The sequence below is a fragment of the Phocoena sinus genome, chromosome 2 (genome assembly GCF_008692025.1).
Source record: "Phocoena sinus isolate mPhoSin1 chromosome 2, mPhoSin1.pri, whole genome shotgun sequence".
NCBI classification, from domain to species: Eukaryota; Metazoa; Chordata; class Mammalia; order Artiodactyla; family Phocoenidae; genus Phocoena; species Phocoena sinus.
The window spans coordinates 110,204,373-110,222,630 of NC_045764.1; the positions used below are offsets into that span (position 1 = coordinate 110,204,373).

The 18,258-nt window shown below is 38.5% G+C and overlaps 1 protein-coding gene and 1 pseudogene across 5 annotated transcripts in view; both read right to left on the reverse strand.

Moving 5' to 3' along the window:
• STRN3 (striatin 3) overlaps positions 1-18,258 on the reverse strand; it is a 115,136-nt gene that overhangs the window by 82,598 nt on the left and 14,280 nt on the right. The window lies entirely within an intron of this gene.
• Positions 12,013-14,114, reverse strand: LOC116749714 (annotated as a pseudogene).

The window sequence follows — 18,258 nt, forward strand, 5'->3', positions numbered from 1 at the left end:
TAGAAAATATGAGCAGACTGACTGTGAGATGCAGAAAAAGTTGTTGACAAAATTCAACAACCATTTATGATAAAAATTCTCCAGAAAGTAGGCACAGAGGGAATCTACCTCAACATAATAAAGGCCATATACAACAAACCCACAGCAAACACCATTCTCAATGGTGAAAAACTGAAAGCATTTCCTCTAAGATCAGGAGCAAGACAAGGATGTCCACACTCACCACTATTATTCAACATAGTTTTGGAAGTCCTAGCCATGGCAATCAGAGAAGAAAAAGAAATAAAAGGAATAAAAATTGGAAAAGAAGTAGTAAAACTGTCACTGTTTGCAGATGACATGATACTATACATAGAGAATCCTAAAGATGCCACTAGAAAACTACTAGAGCTGATCAATGAATTTGGTAAAGTTGCAGGATACAAAATTAACGCACAGAAATCTCTTGCATTCCTATACACTAACAACGAAAGATCAGAAAGAGAAATTAAGGAAACAATCCCATTCACCACTGCAACAAAAAGAATAAAATACCTAGGAATAAACCTACCTAAGGAGGTAAAAGACCTGCACTCAGAAAACTATAAGACACTGATGAGAGAAATCAAAGATGACACAAACAGATGAAGAGAGATACCATGTTCTTGGATTAGAAGAATCAATACTGTGAAAATGACTATACTACCCAAAGCAATATACAGATTTAATGCAATCCCTATCAAATTACCAGTGGCATTTTTTACAGAACTAGAACAAAAAAATCTTAAAGTTTGTATGGAGACAGAGAAGACCCCAAACAGACAAAGCAGTCTTGAGTGAAAAAAATGGAGCTGGAGAAATCAGACTCCCTGACTTCAGGCTACTACAAAGCTACAGTAATCAAGACAATATGGTACTGGCACAAAAACAGAAACATAGATCAATGGAACAGACAGAAAGCCCAAAGATAAACCCACACATGTACGGTCAACTAGTCTATGACAAAGGAGGCAAGAATATACAATGGAGAAAAGACAGTCTCTTCAATAAGTGGTGCTGGGAAAACTAGACAGCTACATGTAAAAGAATGAAATTATCCCTAACACCATACACAAAAATAAACTCAAAATGGATTAGAGACCTAAATGTAAGAGTGGACAATATAAAACTCTTACAGGAAAACATAGGAAGAACACTCTTTGACATAAATCACAGCAAGATCTTTTTTGATCCACCTCCTAGCTTAATGGAAATAAAAACAAAAATAAACAAATGGGATCTAATGAAACTTAAAAGCTTTTGCACAGCAAAGGGAACTACAAACAAGACGAAAAGACAACCCTCAGAATGGGAAAAAATATTTGTAAACAAATCAACAGACAAAGGATTAATCTCCAAAATATATAAACAGCTCATGCAGCTCCATATTAAAAAAACAAACAACCCAATCCAAAAATGGGCAGGAGACCTAAACAGACATTTCTCACAAGACATATAGATGGCCAAGAAGCACATGAAAAGCTGCTCAACATCACTAATTATTAGAGAAATGCAAGTCAAAACTACAATGAGGTATCAACCTCACACCAGTTAGAAAGGGCATCATCAGAAAATCTACAAACAACAAGCGCTGGAGAGGATGTGGAGAAAAGGGAACTCTCTTGCACTGTTGGTGGGAATGTAAATTGATACAGCCACTATGGAGAACAGTATGGAGGTTCCTTAAAAAACTAAAAATAGAATTACCGTATGACCCAGCAATCCCACTACTGGGCATATACCCAGAGAAAACCATAATTCAAAACGACACATGCACCCCAATGTTCACTGCAGCACTATTTACAATAGCCAGGTCATGGAAGCAACCTAAATGCCCATCGACAGATGAATGGATAAAGAAGATGTGGTATATATACAGAATAGAATATTACTCAGCCATGAAAAGGAATGAAATTGCTCATTTGTAGATACGTGGGTGGATCTAGAGACTGTCATACAGAGAGAAGTCAGAAAGAGAAAAACAAATATCGTATATTAACGCATGTATGTAGAATCTAGAAAAATGGTACAGATGAGCTGGTTTGCAGGGTAGAAATAGAGATACAGATGTCAAGAACAAACGTATGGACACCAAGGGGGTAAAGTGGTGGGGTGTTGGGGGTGTTGGGGTGGGATGAATTGGGAAATTGGGATTTACATATATACACTAATATGTATAAAACAGATAACTAATAAGAACCTGCTATATAAAAAATAAACTCAAAAATTCAAAAAAAAAGGTAAAAATAAAACCATTGCTTAAAAAAAGAGAAAATACAATGTTGAGTGGAAAAAAAAATCTGGACATTTACCGTAAAATTAGTTAAAATGTAAAAACAGACGAAATAATCTGTGATGTAGAAGTCAGAATAGTAGATACTTCTAGGGGTTGGCGGGAGAGACTAAGTGAAAATGAGGTGGACACATATAGGGCACTGGCAATATTATCTTGATTTGAGTGGTGTTTACATTGGTGTATAATTTGTAAAAATTCATCAAGTTATATACTTAAAATTGGAGTACTTTACTAAGTGGATGTTATACTTCAATTTACAAGTTCAGGCAAAAATACATTAAAAGTATCACTCACACATACATACGCGAATGCCAAAATACTAATAATGGTTATCTCTGGGTGGTGAGATAAGCAATTTTCATTTTCTTTTCTAGGCTTTTCTATAGTCCCCCCAATTAAAAGAAAAATATTTTAAAATGAAGAATGTTGCTATTGAAAATTCCCTGGCCGTCCAGTGGTTAGGACTCGGCGCTTTCACTGCAGTGGCCTGGGTTCAATCCCTTTCTGAGAATTCAGATCTTGTAAGCCACAGCATGGCCAAAAAAAAAAAAAGAATGTTGCTATCAATTTTAACATCCCCTCTAAACATTCATTAATCTTCTCTCTTCTCACACTGATAAAGATATGCATAATTTTTTCTTCCACACAATTTGTCCTCCTGCTGGATTTCAGGTTTTGAACAGCCCTGTTACTAGTTAAATGAGTATTAAAATCCAACTTTTGACCCCTGGCTAAAGAAATATAGACCTTATATTTACACTCTGCATAATATATAGTTGTCTAAGTGCAATGCACTTGTGTAAGCATGGGAGATACATGCGTGTACACACACACACACACACACACACACACACCCCTACCTTATTCTCAATTCAGCAGCCAGTGCACTCCTCCCCACAAAAAGCCAGACACATCACTTATGCTCAAAATTCTGCCATGGCTACCCATCTTACCCAGAATAAAAGCCCAAATCCTTATGATGGCCAACAAAGTCCTAATTGTCTGGTCCTTTTTACATCTCAGGTATCCTTTCCCACCACTCTTCCCCTGTGGACTTCACTCCACCTTAACCACATGGGTCATCTTGCTAGTTTCTGAACCCATCAAGCACGCACCTATTTGCCTTGGGGACTTTTCCACTAACAGCAATGCCAGTGAGTTCTTCCTTCACACAAATTAACTCCATTACCAAAACTTTGCTCAAATGTCCTCTTCTCAGTGACACCTCTCCTAACTATCCTTTTAAAAATTACAAACTGTTCCACATCCCCATATACTCTTTTTTAAAAATTTTATTTATTTTTGGCTGCATTGGGTCTTTGTTGCTGCGCGTGGGCTTTCTCTAGTTGCAGTGAGTAGGGGCTATTCTTCTTTGCGGTGCACAGGCTTCTCATTGTGGTGGCTTCTCTTGCTGCGGAGCACGGGCTCCAGGCGCGTGGGCTTCAGTAGTTGTGGCGCACGGGCTTAGTTGCTCCGTGGCTTGTGGGATCTTCCCGGACCAGGGCTCAAACCCGTGTTCCCTGCATTGGCAGGGGATCCTTAACCACTGTGCCACCAGGGAAGCCCTCCCCATATATTCTTAATTGCCCTAACCCTCCCCTACTTTTTTCTCTTACCACAACGCTTAATCACTTTCTAACAAAAATTTCTTCTTTATCTATTCATACAGTTTCTCAACAATTTATTTACATGTTATTGCTTGTTTCCTCCCACCCTCAGACCCCACAAGAATCTAAGTTTCATGAGAGCAGGAATATTTGATTGTTTAGTTCATGGTTATATCCCAAGCATTTAGAACAGTGTGTGGCAACTGGCAGGCCAGGAAGAAAGGGCGGGGGGGGGGGGGGGCAGGTGGAGGGGTGAGGAAGGAAGGAAAGAAAAAAAGAGGAGTCCAGTGGAAAGTTTAATGACATACATATAGATGAAAATTAGAAGGAAAATGGTGGTGACAAACGATATCTTATTAAGATTATAAATTAAAATTAGTGAAATATCTCAAGAGTAAGTACTCACTCAATAAAACTTCTATACTCAGCTGAATTCATCACAATTATTTTCATACACATTTATATTCCCCTATTATATAATAATGTGAGTAAACTACAAGTTGTGCCTGACCCCAAAACAGGTATTTATCTACAATTAGATTTATCGAGTAGATCTTACCAGGTAGATCATGACTAGTCCATCATAAATACTTGAACTCTACTAAATAGCAATCTGCCAAAATTTCAACTTACAAAACAAATTAGCAGGTTTTTCATTACAAGATTCACTACAGAATTTTTTTCAAGAGTTAGAACATTCAAAAGAATTCAATATAGCATGAGAAATAGAGTGAATCTTTGAAGACTGAAATTATCATAACTTCCTCCCAGGAGTCAATGGCATCAAACCCTTTATTCAGAAGAAACCTAATTCCTATTATTATAATTTATAATATTTTTCTTCTACACAAGAAAATCTCCCCTTTCCTCCTTCCTTGCCTACACACACACATATATTAATATGACTGCACATTCATTAAAACTTTCATAAAGTTTAAGTATGTACTTTCAGGTAGCCCAACATCAACTGACAACTCTGAAGAAAGACATTCTCAAACTTCAATAATATACAGACCCCTTAAAAAGGAGAAACGTTCCTGCAGTTTCCAGTTATTTACAAAAGTTGTAATCCTAACGTTATTTAAACCTATGCAAACACAAACTTTTTAAAAATTAATTTTTATCACAGTATAGTTGATAAACATAAACCTTTAAGTAAACTCTTTATGCATACAGATCTTACATAAATACAGAAAGTCAGATAAACCAAAAACCAAATACAAAACTTCTAAATAAAATTCAATTTAACACAAACACTTAAAAAAAAAATGGCATGGTTTTGCTGAATAAATCTCTACTCACAACACAAAAATGGCACTAACTGAACCACCATAAGCTTCCTTTAAGATTGGAATGCCTGTACTACTAAATGGTAATAAGGCAGGTAAATTTTTCTCAGTTTCACATTATTATGAAACATTAATTCCTGATGCTAAAAAAGCATTTGGTCTTCAGTTAACTCAAAAGCATCTTATTCATTAAGACTAGTACTTCTATTCTTTTCCTTAATATTAGTCCCTAACAATCAAAACAGTAACACTTGGCACCACCAAAAACTAACACATATTCTAACCCCAGCATCAAGTGAAAGTATTCAATTATGACTCAGGTGATCCAGAACATGTTTAAGATAATCTACCATTGAAAATAAAACACTAAATTTTAAAATTGTAGAGCACTTTCAGACCTTATTTAATAATCATATGTTCACTGTATGATCCTGCCAGCAAATAGTGAAGAGTTTCCATTATCTGATAATCCATAGTCATCAGGAAGAAGTTTCCAAAGATAACTGTGGAATCATCTTCCAGAAAGGTTAAAAATAAATCAGATTCATCTGTCCAAAATGATTTCAGGACTGATGAAAATGATATACTCCAAAAGTTGGCTTTATTATTATTGCTGTTGTCATCACTGAAGCATCTGCATACTGTTTACCATGGTTCCCAGGAGCAACAAAATGACTTTAAAAGCCATAAAAAAACTCTTGCTCAGTTTCAGAACCGTAATACTCTTTTCTTAGAAATTATTGTAAGAAACTAAGATAAGGAATACTGATAAAAGGATACTAGTCGGGAGTTTGGAGACCTACATTCGAATCCTTACTTGTCACTAACTAGCTTTATAACCCCTTAGCTCACTCATTCTCAGCTTACTCATCGTCAAATAAGAGGGCTGAATTAGATGTCTTCTTAAGATCTGCTAGTTGTAAATTTCAACCACTAAGATTAGCATTTCAGAATTCTTTGATGACACTTCTGATATTAAAATGACACAAATCAAAACTAAAATAGCTCAGTTTTTCAAAAATGACTTAGGAAAAAACTGTCCATCTTATTATGAGTAAAAATGTATATAGTTCTTAAAAGAATTCTATTTTACAGCTTTCTCATGAGAAAAAACTTATTCATTAAAGTTACAATTTAAAAAAATTTTAGAAGAAAATTATAATTAGAAGAACTCACATAAAGCTATGTAGCAGACACTGATGTGCTATCCAGACCTCCCTTCAGAAATGAAGGATTTATTGTCCAGCTGCTGTCAAACAGCCTTCACCTGTCAGGCCTTTTCAGGAATTGCCTCAGCTAAAGACAGCTGCATGCCCTAGCAGCCTTCATGGAGGGACTGATCAAAACAGGCGTATAAGGGCCCAGCACCCTGTCACAATTTTGGACAACTCCACAGGTTATCCAGGCTTCAGAGTTTCTCAAGGGGGCAACAGTGGCTTTTGTTGATAATACATTACAGCCCAATTTACCCCTTCTGCTTCCTTTCCATTCCTTCTACAGATGTTGATCCTAAGAACATTTCTGCATGCTCATCATAGTTAGCCTACCCAGGGACCCAACTTGCAGCCACTGGTGTTGAGAATGGTCCAAGAAAATAGGCTCTAAAATGAAGTTTTGGAGTTGGATCACCATCCACGTAGCCAGGCAGCTGGCAAAGGACACTATCACTGGTGATGATAGAACAGAAACCGAGCACAAACTGGCAGTGCAATGGCTAAAAGTTCCATTGTTGGTAAACTGGGTAGTTATCCAGTGGAAGAGAATGCAGATGTTGGCAAACTTTTTTTTTTTTTACAGGACCAGATAGTATTTCATATTCTGCTTTGATGTTTTTGTTTTACAACTCTTTACAAATAGGGCATGACAAAAACAGGCAGACACAAGAGTGGGTTTGGCCAGCAAGCCATAGTTTGCCGAACCCTGAACTTTAAAGATGCAGTGTATCAGATATTTGAGAAATATAAGGAAAAGAGTAATTATAAAGACCATGAAACTGGGTTGCTGTTGCTTTAAAAGCAATTGACTCTTCGGAAAAATATAACAAGAGGTTAAAATGAGTGATAGGGAATTAAAAACTAAATGTGAAAAAGCCAGAAGTTTCTTTGGTAGCATAAAATCTTTAAAAGCAGGAGGCCACAAAAGGCTAAGGGCCAAGACTTAATTGTAAGAGTGGCAGGGCTCCAAAGAAAGTTAAAGTCTCAATCTGGATAAGTCTGCTATGCCAAGGTTAAGGCCTGCATAGGAAAAGAGAACACATTGGAACCCTGAAAAAATGGGATAGAGAGATGGGTTGATTAACCTGAAAATTCTCAACCCCCAGTCTCCTTGAGCCCTCTGAGCTTGATGAAGGAATCCACACATCCTTATTAAGTGCAACTGTTATTCTCATCTGCAAGAATTACCAAGTAAAGACCTCTGAAATTCTCTCCTTCATAAAATCAATGAGAACACTGGCAAAAGCTGGGAGAATCAACTTTTTCAGAACTCTGAAAATTACAAAGAATTAAAGCAATCTGGGGAATGTTTATTCACCAAATAATGGCTGAATCTTGGTAACAACAGCAAGCTTTGTGGTGTTTAATTTACCCTATTTCCATTCTACCCCTTCCTACTTCTGTGAAAACCAACAGCCTGCAGTCATAGTGAATGTCAACAGCCACTGGGCGGGGGAGCAGAACAGGATTGGATCTTCTTAAAAGTCCCACTCCCAGAGAACTGTCATTATTTGACATGTCTGGTAGTTCCTTGGAAGACTCTACTACTACCAAAGTTGTCTTTATGTGGCCTGACTCTGAACTCATCCAGAGCAAACAGCCTTCTTTCTGGTCAAAAACAGTCAGAAGCAACTGTCAAACACTGCAGCTGCCTGAGATTATGGACAATATTTGGGGCAAACAATAGCATAATTAAAAAGCTTAAAAAGAAAAGCTGGGGAATGAGATGTCCATGGGGGCTTTGGAAAGCTCCAATATATTCCTGGGAATCCACACTCACACATAACCTGTGTACATTCTCTGGAAAGACCTGAGAAAGCCCTAAACTCTCACCTCTGGCTAACCTTTAGGCTCTGCACAAGCAAGAAAAGAAAGCTAAGACAGAGTTGTAAATTGCCTAGCTGAGTGTTGAAGGCATGTCTCAACATACACATAAAGCCCCTTAGCAAAGACCGGAAGATTTACATGTTTCAGGCATCCAAGGAAACCTATGTCTATTCATTACTTTAACCACTAAAGCTAATTGAGCAGAGACTTTAGTGACCACATAAAACAACAGAAAAACAGAGTTTACAGTATTAGTACCAAAAAAGTCACATAAATAAATAAAGAGATAATCAATCAATCTTGGGGAGAGGAGAATATCTGATTTGTACAGTTGCTACATTATTTAAAAATGTCCAGTTGGCAAAAAATTAAAAGCATGCAAAGAAAGAGAAAGTACAGTCTAAACACACACACACACACACACACACACACACAAAGGTGGTGGGCTCATGCGGCAATATCCCTGAGGAAGCCCAGATATTGAACTTACTAGACCAAGACTTTAAATCAGTTAATTTAAGTTTGTTAAAACAACTAAAGCAGGAAATGAGAGCAAAGTCTCACCCAAATTGACAATCTCAAGAGACAAAAATTATTTTCTAAAAAAGATCAAATAGAAATTATAGATTTGAATAATATAGTAATAAAATAAAAAATTCAATAGAGGGGCTCAATAGTAGATATGAACAGGCAGAAGAAAGAATCAGCAAACTTGAAAATAAGTCAACTGAGATCAGCCAGTCTCAGGAAGATAAAGAATGAAAAAAAATAAATGATCAGAGACTCAGAAATCTGTGGGACACCATTAAGCACACCAACATACACATAATGAAGAGGAGACAGAGAAAAGGATAGAATATTTGAAGAAATTAAGGCCAAAAATTTCCTAAATTTGAAAAACACATTAATCTACACATCCAAGAGGCTCAAAAAACTTCAGGAGGATAAACTCAAAGGCATCCCACACCGACACACATTAACTGTTGAAAGCTAACGAAAAAGAGAAAAAAGCGACTCATCACAAATAAAGGATCCTTTCAAGATCAACAGCTGATTTCTCATCTGAAACCATGGAGGCAATGGGATGATATGCTCAAAGTGGTGTGGAAAAAACAGACTGTCAAACAGTAATTCCATATCCAACAAGACTATCCTTCAGAATTGCAGGAGACATTCCTGATCAACAAAACTGAGTAAGCTGTTACTAGTAGACTTGCCCTAAAAGAAATACTAAGAGGAGCACTTAAGCTGAAATGAAATAACACTAAACAGTAATTCAAATCCATATAAAAAATACAGAGCACCAGTACAAGTAACTTCATAGGTAACTATTAAAAACAGTATACGTGTATTTGTTTTTCTCTTTTTTTCCTCCTATCTTATTTAAAACACAAAAACATCAAGCAATAATGAGAAAGATGGTTGATAAGTATACAATGGATAAAGATGTAACTTGCAGGATAACAACACAAAGGAGGGGGAAGGGAATGGAGCTTTATAGGAAAAAAGTTTTTATATACTATTGTAATTGAATTGGTATTCAAACTAGATAAAATGGTAATGACAACCCCCAGAACCATGACTAAGTAAATAACAACAAAAACACAGTAAAAGGGGACTTCCCTGGTGGTCCAATGGTAAAGAATGTGCCTTGCAATGCAGAGGACATGGGTTGGATCCCTGGTCAGGGAACCAAGATCCCACATTCCAGGGGGCAACTAAGCCCGTGAGCCACAACTACTGAGCTGGCGCACCTCAACTAGAGCCCAAGTGCCACAAACCACAGAACCAACATGCTCTGGAACCTGTGTGCCACAACTACAGAGCCCACATGCCCTGGAACCTGCAAGCCACAACTAGAGAAAAGAAAACCCACACGCCACAAGCCCGCGCACCGCAATGAAAGATCCTGCATGTCTCAACGAAGATCCCATGTGCCACAACTAAGACCCAACGCAGCCAAAATTTAAAAAATAAATAAATCTTTAAAAAAACTACAGTAAAAGAACAACAAGGAAATTAAAATGGTACGTTAAAAGATATCTGTTTAATGCAAAAGGCAGTTAAGAAGGAAGGGAGAAACAAAGGTATCTAATCTCAGCAGTGACATCTTCCCCAAGGAATCTTTGAAATAGTAATCTCTTACACACAGATCCACTCCTTATCACTCTTCTCTCTGCTTTACTTTCCTCTATAGCACTTATCCTCATCTGACAAACCTTTCTTTCACTTAACCCCTTTCCTCTATAGCACTTAACCCTACCTAACAAACTTTTCTTTCACTTATCCTCTTTCCTCTATAGCACTTATCCCTATCTGACAAACAAAATTTTCTTCCTCGACCCACTAGAATTTAACCTTAACGAGGGCAGTTTTACTTTATTTATAGCTTTATCCTCAGTGCCTCACACACACACCTACTGAGTGCTCAATAAACACCCAATAAATGAACAACCAGTACAGATAAGCCTTATACGAAATGTCTCCCATTTTAAGAGTGGCCCAAGAAAAACAATATATGTCTACATGTACAATTTGTAGATTTAGTAGCAGGAATATAAAGAACTCCCCATCTGATGGGTTTGCTATTTTCTCTGTTAAGTAGGAGGTAAAGACATCCTGCTGAGTCAGAGGGGGAGGTGGTGGTGTTGAAGATTTACAGAGTACCTAGCCCTGCACATTTCTGTTGAAATTAGTATCTAAATCAAATTCTGGTATTATTGGACACTGTTGCCTTAAATCAGCAGTCATGTGATTTAATGTAAAACTGTATACCAAAATTTCATGCATTCTTATAACTTAAAACAGAAAGTGCTCACACTTTAGAAGGATCAGTAAAAAGAAATGAATGTGTAGAACTCAGTTTGAAAAGAGTGCCACACTAGATGAAGAGTCTATAAAATATATCAATTTTTTTTCCACTGAGAAGATATTTATTAAACACAAATTTATATCAAGATTAACTTTTTTCAGGGCTTCCCTGGTGGTGCAGTGGTTGAGAGTCCGCCTGCCGATGCAGGGGACACGGGTTCATGCCCTGGTCCGGGAAGATCCCACATGCCGTGGAGTGGCTGGGCCTGTGAGCCATGGCCGCTACTGAGCCTGCGCTCCGCAATGGGAGAGGCCACACAGTGAGAGGCCCGCATACCGCAAAAACAAAACAAAACAAAAACAAACAAACAAAAAAAACAGATTAACTTTTTCAACCAGCTTTTAAGTGGACCTTTTCTTTGTTAAAAAAATGAATGGTATGAAACTATATGTTAAAGATGTTTCCATGATACCTTACATTTATATAGCGCATTAGTTTTCAAAGTGCTTTCACATGCCATCTCATTTAATCCTCACAACACCCCTGTGAGGTAGGTACAGCAGGTATTATCATCCTCATATCAGGATGAGGAAACTGAGGCAGAGAGAGGTTAAGTGACTCGCCCAAGATCACACAGCTGATAAGTGGAAGAGCCAGGACAAGAAATCAAGTTTTCTGACTCCTCATCCAGTACTGTTTCCACTATAACTACTGCCCCCAATTATGAATAATGTACTGCGTATCAAACTTGAAAGGTTATTGAAGTTCATTTCAGTGATATCTTAACAGTAAAGTTAAATGAGAAATACAAAAACAGTAGGTCTGATGGTTTTACTTGACATAATAAAACTGGTGCAAAACCACTTTTGTCTAATTACTTATAACCTTTTGGTCCAAAAACATAAAATATGCAATATTTACAGCATTTTCCTTTTTTTTTTTTGTAAATACAATGCTTTAAAATACATTATAAAGCACCTTAGTTAAAACAGTCTACAAGTAAAAGTACATAAGTAGGAAAATCCTACCCATACCACAGCTCACTAACGGAGTTATAATATGGACTCACCAATACCTCAGTTTATACCTTTACAAATAATGGATTGAGAAACAAATACTAAACTTATTTTTCTGATATTCATGTGTGGAAGCCTTAACCAAAACTTCAGGCAATGTCAACATTCTTTGAAGTGTTTCCCCAATCTTAGATATTGGAGAGACAGGAATGAGAAATACTGCTTTGATTCTTTTTACAGTATTAATAATGGTTTAAATTGATTTTTAACACTAATAACCATTTTTTAAAGAAAATTAAAATGACCTACATAAATAAGGGCAGTTCCAACTACAGCAGAAACATTCTTAGCAAACTTGATCAAACATTTCAATAAATTTCATGGGACGTGATTCACAAAAAGTACACACTGCCAAACAGTTAGTAACACTATCCAGTAGTGGTGTATAATGCAAACCTCCAGATGAAGGTGGAAGTAGCAAATGGATTCATCTTCATTCATGGTTAGTTGAAAAAAATGCTTTATCAAAAACAGTATCAGAACTTTTTCTGAAACTGTATTTCAGTATTTAGCCTTCAATTAGACCTGCTATGTGTTTATTTTAGGTGATGTGTAGGTTGTGTCCAGACAGGAGGTTGTAACTCCCACCAAAATTTAACCAGGAAAAAAAAAAAGGCTGAAACTTAAACTTCCTAGACCACTGACATATCAGCTAGAATCTACTTCCTTGACATCACTGTCTGTATTCTAACTCGGTTTAATACAAACTGTCTTATATACCCATCAGCAATCCAAGTTGTGGAGCTGAGAACTAAGGTGAAGACGGTCAAAGTTGTAGTTCAAGAATCTAACTGCCACACCTTGTACTCAGTGCGATTTAGGGTAAATCTTTTCATAGAAAAAGTTCTGTGCAAGGATGTAGAGGTCTCCATCTTTTTTTTGTACAGCATGGGCTCTGATGAATTGGAATTGCTCTAGTGCCAACTCATAGAACTCATTCTCCATTTTCCAAATGTCAGACTGCTGTAGTTTTGCAATGGTTTGTTTAGTAAGGAGTTTCTTCTCTGTGGTTTTCCTAAGGTGAGATTTCTTTCCTGTATGATAGCGCTCTGTAGCACCCCTGAAGAACCAGGGCGAAGCTGCCTCCAATAACGTGATAAAATCTTCAAGCTCTTCGGTAACTCCCACCAGAAACTATTCATTAACTAGGTTATATTTGGCTTGATCCATAGCCCACCTGCTTCCTACATTCCAAAATTCTGAGCTGTGGCCACAGAAGAATGGGATTTGAAGCCAGAGCTTCTATGGAGCACAGTCTGAGCTCCCCTCAGCTACACATTCATCAAAGGTCTTTTTGTCCCCTTGTTTTTGTCTTCTTAACCCCAGTCTATAACCGTCTCCAAATCTCAGAAAGAGTAAGAAACTAGCCTCTCAATAGCATCCCGTATGACATTAATGTAAATTGGCTTCTTCTTCACACCAAATTTTGCAAAATCCAAATAAGAAAAGTGCCTATGATAAAACCCTGGTTTCATCTCTTTCCAGGAAGTTATATTCTTTACAAAGCACACCTGATCTTGCAGTGACATTACTGGATTATTGTTGGTAGTGTTGATGTGAAGAACATGGTATTTATTCTTTACACATAGATCATAAGCAATATTGGTAAAAGAGGTGCTTGCAGTTTTGGGGACTCTGTTATAAATGACCACCATGTCCTTTTCTTCATCTAAAGCTGCATCTTGCCAAGGGCTATCCATCGTATGTTGCTGCTCAATCTCTCGAACTTCATGTCTTGCAATAGCCCTTTCTAGCTTCAACTGGGACTCCTCCAGTTTCTGGATCTGGTTCTCCAAGAAAAGCACTGCCACTGCGAAGGCCACCATCATCAGCAGCTGCAACTTGGACGGCATCATCCTGAGGAGCCCCAGGAAACCTGCTGCTGGCAATCAAGACATACCGCAGGGGGCGGGGATAGGGGCCCAAGAGGCAAGGGAGATGCCGGGAGGAGCCCACCAAGCCAGGTGAAAGGCAAGGAGAGCGCGAGAGCAAGAGAACCACCGCAGCGACCCCCCTTCTCGCCTCCTCAGTCCCCCGCCCCCAGGCGCCAGCACCTACACTGCCGGTACTGCTTCTCCTTGGCCGAGGAGGCCTACGCCACGGCCACCCCCACAAAAGCCCGTGCAGCAAACACAGCGCAAAGCGGCTGCCCGGCTCTCGCCTCCCTCTACCGCCTCAGTCCCCGACGCCCGCGGCCGCCTGCCTGCCCGCCGCCCTCTCTTCCTTCCTTCCCTCCCTCCCTCCCTCCTTTGCTCACGGCCACGCTCTGCTCTCCTCCACCAGCGCTTCGGCTGCAGCTGCACCGCCCTTGGCCCCTGGATATATCAATTTTATTAACAAGTAAAAAATTGATCTTATATCAATAGAAGTGAAAGCAGAGTCTTGAAGAGGTATCTGTACACCCATGTTTTAGCAGGATTATTCACAATAGCTAAAAAGTGTAAGCAACCCAACTGTCCATCAGCTGACAAACGGGTAAGCAAACTGTGGTAATGCATATAATGGAATATTATTCACCCTTAAAAAGGGAGGAAATTTTGACACACGCTGCAACATGGATGAACTTTGAGGACATAATGGTAAAGAAAATAAACCAGTCACAAAAAGACAAATACTGAATTATTTCACTTACATGAGGTACCCAAAGTAATCAAATTCACAGAGACATAAAGTAGAACAATGCTTACCAGGGACTAATGGGACAGGGGATAGTTATTGTTTAATATGTACAGAATTTCAGTTTTATAGCATGAAAAGAGTTTTGGAGATGGTCTGTGGTGATGGTTACACAATATGAATGTACTTAATACCACTAAAGTGTATACTTAAAAATAATTAAGATGGGGCTTCCCTGGTGGTGCAGTGGTTGAGAGTTCACCTGCCGATGCAGGAGACAGGTTCGTGCCCCGGTCCGGGAAGATCCCACATGCCGCAGAGCAGCTGGGCCCGTGAGCCATGGCCGCTGAGCCTGTGTGTCCAGAGCCTGTGCTCTGCAACGGGAGAGGCCACAACAGTGAGAGGCCCGCATACCACAATTAAAAAAAAAAAAAAAAATTAAGATGGTAAATTTTGTTGTGTATTTTACCACAATAAAAAACTGGGGTGGGGGTGCGGGGAAGGGACTTCCCTGGTGGCACAATGAAGTCTCTGAGCTCCCAATGCAGGGGGCCCGGGTTCAATCCCTGGTCAGGGAACTAGATCCCACATGCATGCCACAACTAAGAGTTCGCATGCCACAACCAAGGAGCCGGTGAGCCACAACTAAGACGTGGCACAACCAAATAAATTAAAAAAAAAAAAACTGGGGGGTAAAGTCAGTTATTTTAATATGTATTAAAGGGCAGTATAAATGACATACTGTTACTTTTAAAAGAAAAAAAATTTTTTTCTTTAGAGACTGAATTTAAATAAAAAGAAATTTATACCAGATGCCATATATTTGTTTATACCAGACAGCACAACAGAAGCTAAAGGTCTGACATACCACTGACTTAGAGAAGGGGACTTAAAAAAAAAAACTGAACCTGGTTTACAAATCTAGTATTTAAGGACACCAGAAACAGTGAAAACAACAGCACAGAACTAAAGGACACTACAAACCAGAAAGATACAGTATGGCTACAGGAATAACTAAAGAAAAGTCAAGGAGCTAAAATTTATGTAAGGCTGGTAAACTGGAAATAAGAATCTAGGGAGAAAGTGACTACAAATGGAAGACATAAGAAATTCTGGAAAGAACTAACAAGACTTGAAGAAAACTAGAGTCCAAAAAGTTCAGCAGAGACAGAATATTATCCTGCAGGTAGCCTCTAAACAAAATGCAACACAAGAATAGTAAATTATTTCTATATAGATATAATTTGAAAAAATGACAATGATGGACATTGTCATTTTTGATGGATGAAAGAAGTCTATACAAGAAGTCAGAGAATAATAACTGAGAGAACCAATTACAAACAGTTAAAGATTTAAGAAAACAAGCCTGTGGAAAGGCTAAAGATTAAAATTCCAGTCAATGACTTTTAAAAACTAATATTAGGAAGAAGGCCATTCTGGAAAAAATGGAATGAAAATGAGTTTTAAGAAAAGCGGCAAAAAGGGTCACAGCTACCATCCAGCCTTACAGCACTTTACTTTTTTTTCTTTCTTCTTTTTTTTTTTTTGCGGTATGCGGGCCTCACACTGTTGTGGCCTCTCCCGTTGCAGAGCACAGGCTCCGGACGCGCAGGCTCAGTGGCCATGGCTCACGGGCCCAGCTGCTCCGCAGCATGTGGGATCTTCCCGGACCAGGGCACGAACTCGTGTCCCCTGCATCGGCAGGCGGACTCTCAACCACTGCGCCAGCAGGGAAGCCCCAGTACTTTACTTTTAAATACAGACAGACAGTCAGTGGTCACCAATATGTTAGGACAGCATGAGGTAAGAAAGGGAAGCAAAAGAAAAACAAGAAATTCAGAGAAAACTGACAATTAAGGGAAAGAAAACTTCAACAACAAATATATATATTAAATAAAAACAATACCATTCTTTTTAAAAATTCAAATAAGAAAATACATTTACAAATTCAAGATAACAGGATTGAAAAATATAGTTGAAGAAAGTATCTCAGAAAACAGACCAAAAAGAGAAAATCAGGAAACAGAAGAAAAATTTTAAATCAGTAGGTCCATCATCAACTGAACAAAAAAGTGCACTAAGGACTCTGGACTACAATAACCCTTCTCATAAAAGATTAGTATTGCCTCTCCCAAGGGGGTGTTTGGAAATGTCTGGGGACATTTTTAGTTGTCCCCAAAACTAGTGGGTTATTCTGGCATTTAGTGCCGGGAGCCAGGGTGCTCAAAGCCCCATAAGCACAATACAGTCAAACACAAAAATGGTACTACCTAAATGCCCACAGTGCCCTCTACTGAGAAATAATGGATTACGGAGAAAAAGAATTCTCTCAATGCCTGATACGATATGCATTTTCATAAAATTTAACACCACCAGTATAAACAAAAGATACCTAGAAAAAATTCAAATCACATACAAAAAAAAAAAGGATCAAGAAACTGAACAGCGGGCTTCCCTGGTGGCGCAGTAGTTAAGAATCCACCTGCCAATGCAGGGGACACGGGTTAGAGCCCTGGTCCGGGAAGATCTCATCTTAGTTGCTGTGGAGCAACTAAGCCCGTGTGCCACAGCTACTGAGCCTGTGCTCTAGAGCCCACGTGCCACAACTACTGAAGCCTGCACACCTAGAGTCCATGCTCGGCAACAAGAGAAACCACTGCAATGAGAAGCCTGTGCACCACAACGAAGAGTAGCCCCTGCTTGCCACAACTAGAGAAAGCCCACGCGAAGCAACGAAGACCCAATGCAGCCAAAAATAAATAAATTTATATAATCAAACTCTTCAAAAGCAACACTGAAAGTTCAAAGAGAAATGTCTTTGAAATGCTGATGGAAACTTATTTCCAGCCAAACTACCAATCAAGTGTGAAAATAAAATACAGATTTTTTTAAAAAAGATACAAGTCCCTAAAATTTACCTCCTATGCAACTTTTCTCAAGAAACAACCAGATAACATATTTCAGCCAAACGAAGGCCTAAATATGCCAGGGCAGGAGGCAGAAAGGGAGCCAGTGGGAAAAGAAAGGAGGTGGGGTGGGGGTGCAGGGGATTCCCTTTTTGAAAAGAGTACAGAAGTTACAGAATAATAACTCTACAACAAGTCTTAAGAACAAGTCTAGATCAGAGCAAGGAGAATGACAGTTCTGAAGTCAAGTTCTCCCCACTCCAATCCCTCCATACAAGAGGCAGAACCAACAACAGATGCGATGTGCTTGAGTTTGAAAACCCCGACAGATTTTTAACACCTTTTGGAAAAACAGTAATAGATACGTAGAAAAATAAACAAATAAAAAATGGAGGCAAGTAACTCCAAGAAAAACAGAATGTTGTGCAGAAAAGGAACAGTATTCACAGTATACTTTTTGACTCACAAATTATATTATACATAAATTATTATACTTGACTCAGAAAAATATTATATACATGGTCACAATAACGTAAAAGCTAATGATTTAACTAACTTTATCACCTATACTGAAATATGGTATGGAGATGTAAGAGG